This window comes from Oryzias latipes, chromosome 23 (genome assembly GCF_053564925.1).
Source record: "Oryzias latipes strain Hd-rR chromosome 23, Olatipes_Hd-rR_3.1".
NCBI classification, from domain to species: Eukaryota; Metazoa; Chordata; class Actinopteri; order Beloniformes; family Adrianichthyidae; genus Oryzias; species Oryzias latipes.
Window position 1 is genome coordinate 3,251,305 of NC_136259.1, and position 9,220 is coordinate 3,260,524.

General features: G+C 43.1%; 1 non-coding gene across 1 annotated transcript; it reads left to right on the forward strand.

Moving 5' to 3' along the window:
* Positions 1-7,941: 7,941 nt before the first annotated feature.
* trnaq-cug (transfer RNA glutamine (anticodon CUG)) lies at positions 7,942-8,013 on the forward strand. The gene has a single exon. It is a non-coding gene; the product is annotated as a tRNA-Gln (tRNA).
* Positions 8,014-9,220: the final 1,207 nt, after the last annotated feature.

Consider the following 9,220-nt stretch of genomic DNA (forward strand, 5'->3'; position numbering starts at 1 on the left):
TGTAACTCTCTTAACTCATCATTGTTACATGGATCTAAACAATCCAGAAACTCAAATTAAGGAATTTAAAATAACAGATATTGTCATACATAGCTTCAATTTTCTAGCAACCAAATTCTTATTTTTTGTTTTCAAAAATATTCTGTGCACTTCAATAGCAGCGTTTACATGGACAAAAGTAATCAGAAAGAACGCCTGATCGGAAGAAAACTGCGTCATGTAAACACGCCGTTCGGAATACTCTGCCCCGATAAGACTGTCGGATCAAAATTTCTTTCTGATGGAGATAGGTGCGTTATGCTGCCAATTGTTTATCCGATCGTTGTGCATGTAAACAGTTCATTCCGATCGTGTGTCACTACTGCTCTGGTTTACGTCATACATAGATGATGTTTCACGGAGACAAAGCCTTGGAGCTCAAACAGCACTGACTGGCTGCTCTGCAGACGCCCGTTGCAAAGTGCCGCTCCGCTCTCGCCCCGCTGGCTCTTCGCCTCTCCCCTCTCTTACACCCCTCACGAGGGGGATGCGAGGGAGGAGCGCTTCGTGCCCCATGACGTCTGGACCCTGCGCCCGATATCTGCGTCCAGGCTCGGTGGACCGAGTGAACCGTGTCTCTGAGGAGGGCAGCCGGACTTATTATGTGTTTTTGAGGCGAGGGGAAGATGCTTTGTTACGTGTGTGTTTTGTTATGTGTGGGAGACTTGGACTGCGATCCGTCCCGCCGCTCTGGGTTAGCGGCTGCCCCACTCAGGAGAACCGTGTGTCCGAGCAGAGCTTGGGCCGCCAGCACACACAGCGGCTTTGGGGCGGTGTGTGAGCTTTTCAAAGCAGGAATGCTTCTTAGTGCTAAGAAAACCGTTCAAACAATCATGCGGATTTGTGTTTTTCCAGTTGTGTCCCGACAAAATAAAGGCTGATGTTATTCCCACATATTTACGTGCAGCCAAGATGCAGATTGCAGCATTTCCCGCATGGATTTTATGTTCATCAAACAAGGCTAATGTTGTTAGTTTAATGATAAATGAATACAAATCTGAGCTGGAATCTTACTCCCATCCAGCAGCTGAGCAAATCGTTAGCCTGACAACAGGCTCTCGTTCTCCATCCGCAGGCGGATCAATTTTTCTACATCCTCGTCTGTCCCTACATATTTTAAAAAATGTGTTAATAACTTCTGAAAATGGTTGGAACTCAATCCTTAATGTTAGCAAACCATTAACGAAACCGAAATTAATAAGCTTCAATAAAATGATTCACGGTCTATATTCACCAGTGTAGTTAGCATCGATCCACACTGGTTTTTCGCAGAGACTTCTGGGACATTTCTAGTGCACTCGATTTTGGAATTGTAGATTCGGACAGCACAACAAAATGGCGACCGCACTCAGTGAGCCTTACAGAAAGAGAAGAGGGAGTTAGATGCACGTAGTGACTGCTGAGCAAGTGGAATGGGGTCAAAGGTGGTTGGTGAGAGCGGCTGTGGTGGTGCGTAGAGGCGGGCAGAAAGGGTGAGAGCAGGTAGAGGTGCGGGGCGAGGTCGAGGGTGGGGGGCGGCCCATACAATGTGGCTTGAGGCTTTAATTTCATTTTGTTCTTGCTTCACAGGACATCTCCTCTGGACTCCCTAGACAGGACATCACCCTTAGAACGTGGTAACCAACTGTCAGGAACTGGTGGTGGAGGACCCAAAGTGCAGAAGACCAGGCTTGGTGACAGGAAATGAAACCTTTAATAAACAAACTGAAACATGACAAAACTATGGGGAGAACCAAACTGGTGACACAACAGAGCAGATGACCTGACAAGGATGAACAGAAACCAAGACACTTAAATAGACTGAGGGTAATTAACTGAACTGAAGACAGCTGTGGATCATGAACCTGAAACTTGAGAGACTGACAAACAGAAAACCAAAAACATGACCAAGACAAAAACCAAACCACTGAATCCTTACACCAACGGGCTTATGGAGTGAATTATTGTTTTGTTTTCACAAATGTATTAATGCGTGGGAACGAGATATTATTTCGTTCGCGCAATTTAATTATTACATGGGAACAAGGTATTAATTTTTGGTAACAAAATTTCTATTATTTTACCCATGTCAGGTCACAGGCTCAGTACTAATCAAACTTTATATGTATAGCACTTTTCCATTAGACGTAAATCAAAGTGCTAAACATAAGAAACTTTTTCCACATTTAAAAACTAAAAGCCAAACAAAAGAATCCCCAAGCTTCAAAATAAAAAAAAAAAACATACAATGCCCCCCCACCGCAAACACACCACTCAGAATTTTTGTGTGTGTAGATGACATCATGACATACAATAAATCACATTACGTCATGATGACATCATTGTCAAGACACGATGTCATAATGTGAACTTACATTTAATGATTTCATCTGTCACGTCATGACATCATATTGCATGTCATGACGTCATAACGTGTCAGATGACATCCTTGTCAGAAGTTCATAAATAGGAGTCATGTTGTCTGCCAGAATTCACTTTGAGATTCAAAGAGATCAGCTCTGCAAGGATCAAAAGATTGTTTGGAAAATGTCTGGAAATCAGAGAAACCACGCGACTAACCCACACCAGGGATTCTACCGGCCTCACGGGAATCCTCACTTTGGGCAAAGAAACCACCGTGTCCAATTCAACCCGGAATATCCCCCCCCTGGAATGTATACCCAACATGCACCAGTCCGTGTCCCCCACAGGAACCGAAATTGGGGACACAAAAACCCCCATGTGCCCTTCAACCCCGCATTTCCCCCTTCTGGCATGCGACCCCCACAACCACCAGTCCATGCCCCCCACAGGAACCCTAGATGGGGACACAAAAATCCCCATGTCCCCTTCAATTGTGTTCCCCCACCCCAGAGAAGGAACCCCACATATCCAGCTGAATTCCGTTCAAAAAGCACCGACCCTCAGTCCGCCAATCAATGTCCTCAACTGGAAAAACCAAATAAACAGAATAATCATGAAAATGTGGCTGCCAGTGAGGACCAGGCATCTAAGGAAAATGTAGAGGACATTAAAAAAGAGATAACAGACCTGAGAAATCAGCTGATGGAGAAAGACGCATATCTTTCTAAACTGAAGAAGGAAAAACGTGAAGCCCGGAGGGATCGGGGGGATAAGCTTCATAGACTCAATGTGAAAAACATAAAGCTGGTGAAAGAGGTCAAGTTTAGGACCCAGTGTGAACGTAAAGTGGTCACTCTGACAGAAGAACTGAAGGATCTCAATGAAGCTGCTGAAGCAAAGCAGCCAGAATGTGAGGAGAGAGAGAAAGAGGCTCATATCCAAGCATTGAACAAACTGGCACTGCTGAAGAAAGAGCTGCAGGAAAAAACCCTTTACAATCTGCAACTGGCACAAAGACTGAAACTTGAAGAGGATGCAGAGAAAGATCTGAAACACAAGATGGAAGAGATCCAAATCCCATTGGAGACTGCAGTCAATGGGATTTCAGGGAAACCTGCACAAAGTTTCTCTGCCAATGAAGTCCAGCTTCGTGTTGAAACACAGGACAAAGTGTCAGAACCAGAGGTGGTAAATAACCAGGTGGAGGCTGAGGAAACTGACATGTTCTTAGCACCTCAGGATTTAAATGGATGGTCACAAAACCATCTCTCTGAACCAGAAGTGGTCTGGGAAGAGGCGGAGTATGAGAGAACTGACGCCATCATAGCCCCTCAGACTGAAAATGAAGAGCCACAAAATGCAGCATCAGAACTACATGTGGTCTCAGAACAGGAGGAGGCTGAGGAAACGGACACCACCATCCTAGACTTTCTGGACACTGGTGAAGCTCAAGACCTCAGGATTTCTCAGGAAGAAGTCAGCCCCCCATCACCATCAGAGCCTGTTCCATCAATGGAGTCAGGACATGAGGACAGGGAAGAACCAGAAGCTTTGCCGTCTGAACAGACCAAAGCACAGAAACCATCACTGTGGAAGCGCTTCAAAAAGCTTTTTAAGCCACGCCACAGAAATCACAGAGACAAAGAAAACCAGGGTTAATGTGACAGAGAATTTAATTTAGTTGTAGGAATAGTATTTTAATTAAGATAAGCTTTAGTTTTAGTCACAATTTAGTCCTGTTGATTCTGTTAGTTTTAGTATACTTTTAGTCGACTGAATTAGAGTAGAGATTCAGTCAAACAAATCTAGAGTCAAAGGTCAAAAGTTGTCATTTCTGCAAAAGAAGCATCAACAACCTAAAAAAACATATTCAAAGAAAATAAATTATAATTCTATCACAATTATAATAAATGTCTGGACATTAAAAAAGCCTTCATTGAAGAGGTAGTCAAGTCTAATAAGTTTTTCTAACATTCAGTTCTTCAGTTCTTTTTCTTTACTTTTTAAAACCCTTTTTTTACCCCCCCAACACACACAAACACACAAAAACACTCACTACGCACACACAAAGTCTCTGAGTGGTGTATGTGCGGTGGGGGGGCATTCTATGATGTTTTTTTGTATTTTTTTCTGGGTTTTAGTTTTTAAATGTGGAAAATGTTTCTAATGTTTAGCATTTTGATTTAGGTCAAATGGAAAAGTGCTATACATATAAAGTTTGATTAGAGATCTAAGGAATGTAAATAATAAAGATGTGTGTGTAATAGAAAAATGTTCCTGAAATAGTCCATAGTCTTTAGGCGGTCAGGCTTTGGGCAGATGATGTCTTTATTCTGGTGGGATAAGCTCGGACAATAGATGAATAAAACCCAGAGCCTAGACGCTGATGCTGGTTGAAGGCCAGAACACGTTAGAATATTGGTCCAGGTGGAGAATGGGGCGGAGGAGGGCCGGCAGAACAATCTAGAATGTAGAAAGACAAACGTTGCTTTGCTCAACAGTAGCTGGGACAGGCTCCAGCATCCTCAAGACCCCAGAAGGGATAAAGCGGGTTAAGAATATGGGTGGGTGGATGAAAACCAGAGTTATCATTTACATTTGGCTGCCAGTGATGACAAGACATCAAAAGAAAATGTACATGATATAGAAAAAAAGAATAGCTGACTTTAAAAACAGCTGTTTGAGAAAGATGCACATCTAGAAGAGAAGAAACTTTAGGCCATGGATGATTGGACGATTAAGAAGACGCTCTTTGACCAAAACAGAACTATGGACAGAGAGTTCAAGTTTAGGATCAGAGTGAGAAAGAAAGTTGGGATCCTTACAGAGAAACTGTTGGAAATAAATCAAGATGCTAAAGCAAAGCAGGAAAAAGCACAAACACCCACACACATACACACACACATACATAAATAAAACATAGATTTTGTTACTAGAAAAGAAACTATCTGATCAGAACCGAATTACGAAAACAATGCAAAACTATAAAATGATGTAATTTAGTAGAGGTGGGATTATATCAACTTGATTCTTCCTTCTCCTTTCCAAGAAATAAATCAAGATCTACTTGACTTTAGTTAATCATCACTATATTTAATGAAGAAAATGTGACTTAAGTATGTCTTTGTTAGTCTGTGTTATTTTTTTATTGTATTGACTACAAATAATGCTTGAAATAAAATAAATAAATAACAATCCTCTCCGTGAACCGCCACCTTACCGTGGTGGAGGGGTTTGAGGGCTTGAGTGATCCTAGAAGCTGTGCTGTATTGGGTTAACCCCTTTTGTTAGGGTCTCCCATTGCAAACAGGTCCTAGGTGACAAGCCGGACTAAGAGCGGTTCAGAAAATCTGGATGGAAATTGTTACATCTAAGTCACCTTTATCTTTCCTCTTTTGCTGCTTTACTTTAGACTTCACGACACACTGCTAGATTTTTCATGGCTACTAGTCCCTCCAATTCATCCTCACTTCTACTCACCTGGAAGTGTTTGCCTATCCCCCCCAACCCATCGTACCAGACCCTCTACTGAATGAAGAAGACCAGATCAGCCAAGCTGAAGTCACCGAGGTCGTCGACGAGCTCCTCTGTGGCAAAGCAGCAGGAGTGGATGAAGTCCTCAAGTCCCTCAAGTCAACAACAGATCAGATCCAGGAACAACAGATCAGATCCAGAAACAACAGAACAGATCCAGGAACAACAGACCAGATCCAGGAACAACAGTTCAGACCCAGGAACAACAGATCAGATCCAGAAACAACAGATTCAGATCCAGGAACAACAGATTCAGATCCAGGAACAACAGATCAGATCCAGAAACAACAGATCAGATCCAGAAACAACAGATCAGATCCAGGAACAACAGATCAGATCCAGAAACAACAGATTCAGATCCAGGAACAACAGATTCAGATCCAGGAACAACAGATCAGATCCAGAAACAACAGATCAGATCCAGAAACAACAGATCAGATCCAGGAACAACAGATCAGATCCAGAAACAACAGATTCAGATCCAGGAACAACAGATCAGATCCAGAAACAACAGATCAGATCCAGAAACAACAGATCAGATCCAGAAACAACAGATTCAGATCCAGGAACAACAGATTCAGATCCAGGAACAACAGATTCAGATCCAGGAACAACAGATCAGATCCAGAAACAACAGATCAGATCCAGAAACAACAGATTCAGATCCAGGAACAACAGATTCAGATCCAGGAACAACAGATCAGATCCAGAAACAACAGATCAGATGCAGGAACAATAGATCAGATCCAGAAACAACAGATCAGATCCAGAAACAACAGATTCAGATCCAGGAACAACAGATCAGATCCAGAAACAACAGATCAGATCCAGGAACAACAGACCAGACCCAGGAACAACAGATCAGAACCAGGAACAACAGACCAGATCCAGGAACAACAGACCAGACCCAGGAACAACAGATCAGAACCAGGAACAACAGACCAGATCCAGGAACAACAGACCAGATCCAGGAACAACAGACCAGACCCAGGAACAACAGATCAGAACCAGGAACAACAGACCAGATCCAGGAACAACAGACCAGATCCAGGAACAACAGATCAGATCCAGGAACAACAGATCAGATCAAGGAACAACAGATCAGATCCAGGAACAACAGATCAGATCAAGGAACAACAGACCAGACCCAGGAACAACAGATCAGAACCAGGAACAACAGACCAGATCAAGGAACAACAGATCAGATCCAGGAACAACAGACCAGATCAAGGAACAACAGATCAGATCCAGGAACAACAGATCAGATCAAGGAACAACAGACCAGATCCAGGAACAACAGACCAGATCCAGGAACAACAGATCAGATCCAGGAACAACAGATCAGATCCAGGAACAACAGATCAGATCCAGGAACAACAGTGTGGTTTCCATCCTGGTTGTGGAACAGTGGACCAGCTGTATATCCTCTGTATGGTACTGGAGGGTTGGTAGGAGTTTCTCATCCAGTCTTTCAGGATTTGGAGAAGGCATTCAACTGTGTCCTCGTTGGTGTCTTATGGAAGGTTCTCTGTGAGTTTGGGGGTCCAGGGAGCCTGACTCAGAGTTGTTTGGTCTATGTATGACCAGAGCTGAAGCGTGAGCAGAGCGCTGGCTTCTGCTTTGTGGACCACACGATTTCCTCTCTACTTTCGACCGTTTTCACAGAATTTCACGCACATGCCGCTAGCTTAACTCTACAACCAACGCTGGAGTTTTATCGACCTTTGACCTCGAGAAGAACCGCCATTATTAATTTTTTTAACAAAGCTCCCAAAAAATACCGTGACCCAAACTAATGAACTCAAAATAACTGACATGATTGTACATAATTTCAGTTTTCTGGTCTCTAGCAAAAAATAAAGTTTTTTGGTTCGAAAAAAATCTATCAGTTAGTGAACAAAATTTGCCAAATTAATTGGTGACATCATAATGTTTTGTTCATAAATCATTTGTATTGGTCTGCATATTTTCCAAATTGTTAGAATTTATTTTATTGAAACCTTGAAAGGACATTAGTGGACATAGGGTTCTATGGTGTAGTGGTTAGCACTCTGGACTCTGAATCCAGTAGTCTGAGTTCAAATCTCAGTAGAACCTTGTAAACTTATCCAGTATCTCAATGTAATGATTCAAGGGTTCAAAAATACCTAACACTCTCAGCCATGCCTTTCAAGTTCAAATCTCAGTAGAACCTAGAAACTCTCCTAACTCATCATTGTTGCACACATCTGAACAATCCAGCAACTCAAACTAAGGAATTAGAAATAACACACATAACTTCTGGTTTTCTAGCAACCAAATTCTTATTTTTTGTTTTTCAAAAAAGTTCTTTGCACGTCAATGTTAATGTAGAAAATATCCCACGATGCTGATGGCAATGCTAGCATTTCTAGCTACATACAGCTCAGTTAGCTTTACAGAAAGAGAAGGGGGAGTCAGATGCGCATAGTGGCTGCTCAGTAAGTGGGGTTGGGTCACAGGTGGGTGGTGAGAGCAGTGGTGGTGGTGCTTAAAGGTGGGCAGCAAGGGTGAGAGCGGATAAAGGTAGGGGGGCGGTCGAGGGTGGGGGGCAGCTCATACAATGCCGCTCGCGGCTTAAATTTCATTTTGTTCTTGCTTTACAGGACATCTCCCCTAGACTCCCTAGACAGGACATCACCCTTAGGACGTGGTAGGTTTGCCTGGTGGGGCAATAACCCAGGTGGTACGTAAGAGCCAGTAGGACACCTGTAGGATTTCCACACAAACTACCGGTACACTTTGTCTCATTTTTTAATTTCTAACAGTCAGGCTGCGCACAAGGGACACCAAGGGGGCACACACTTACAGTGGTGTGCAGTACAGGGTACAGTGCTCAGTCGCAGGTCATGGGTCTTCCAACAGGACAACGATCCAGAACACACAGCCAAAAACCCCCATAATAAAAGGTGTCATGTTCTTTAATAAATAGTCAGGAAGTTGCTTTTCTCAGCCAACAGGATGTGATTAACCATCTGTTGGGTTGTGTAAGCAGCGGTTACACAACCCAACGGACTGCTGTGTTACATCATGATCCTGCAGTGGAAGTCCACTTACAAGTCTCCAGCTCTGTGTATTTCTTCAACCTTCTCAAAAGAACAAATGGCAGTTCTTAGTTTGGGCCAGTGAGTAATACCCGAAAGAATCCTAACAATGTTGCTCCAGCTTTGACACCCAGAGAGATTTATCGCACAGCTTTTTCACTCCAAGAAACTCCACAGGCTCTCCTCTGAAAGAACATTTTCTGGAAGACTACTGGCCTAGAGCACAGAGAAATATGACAGGA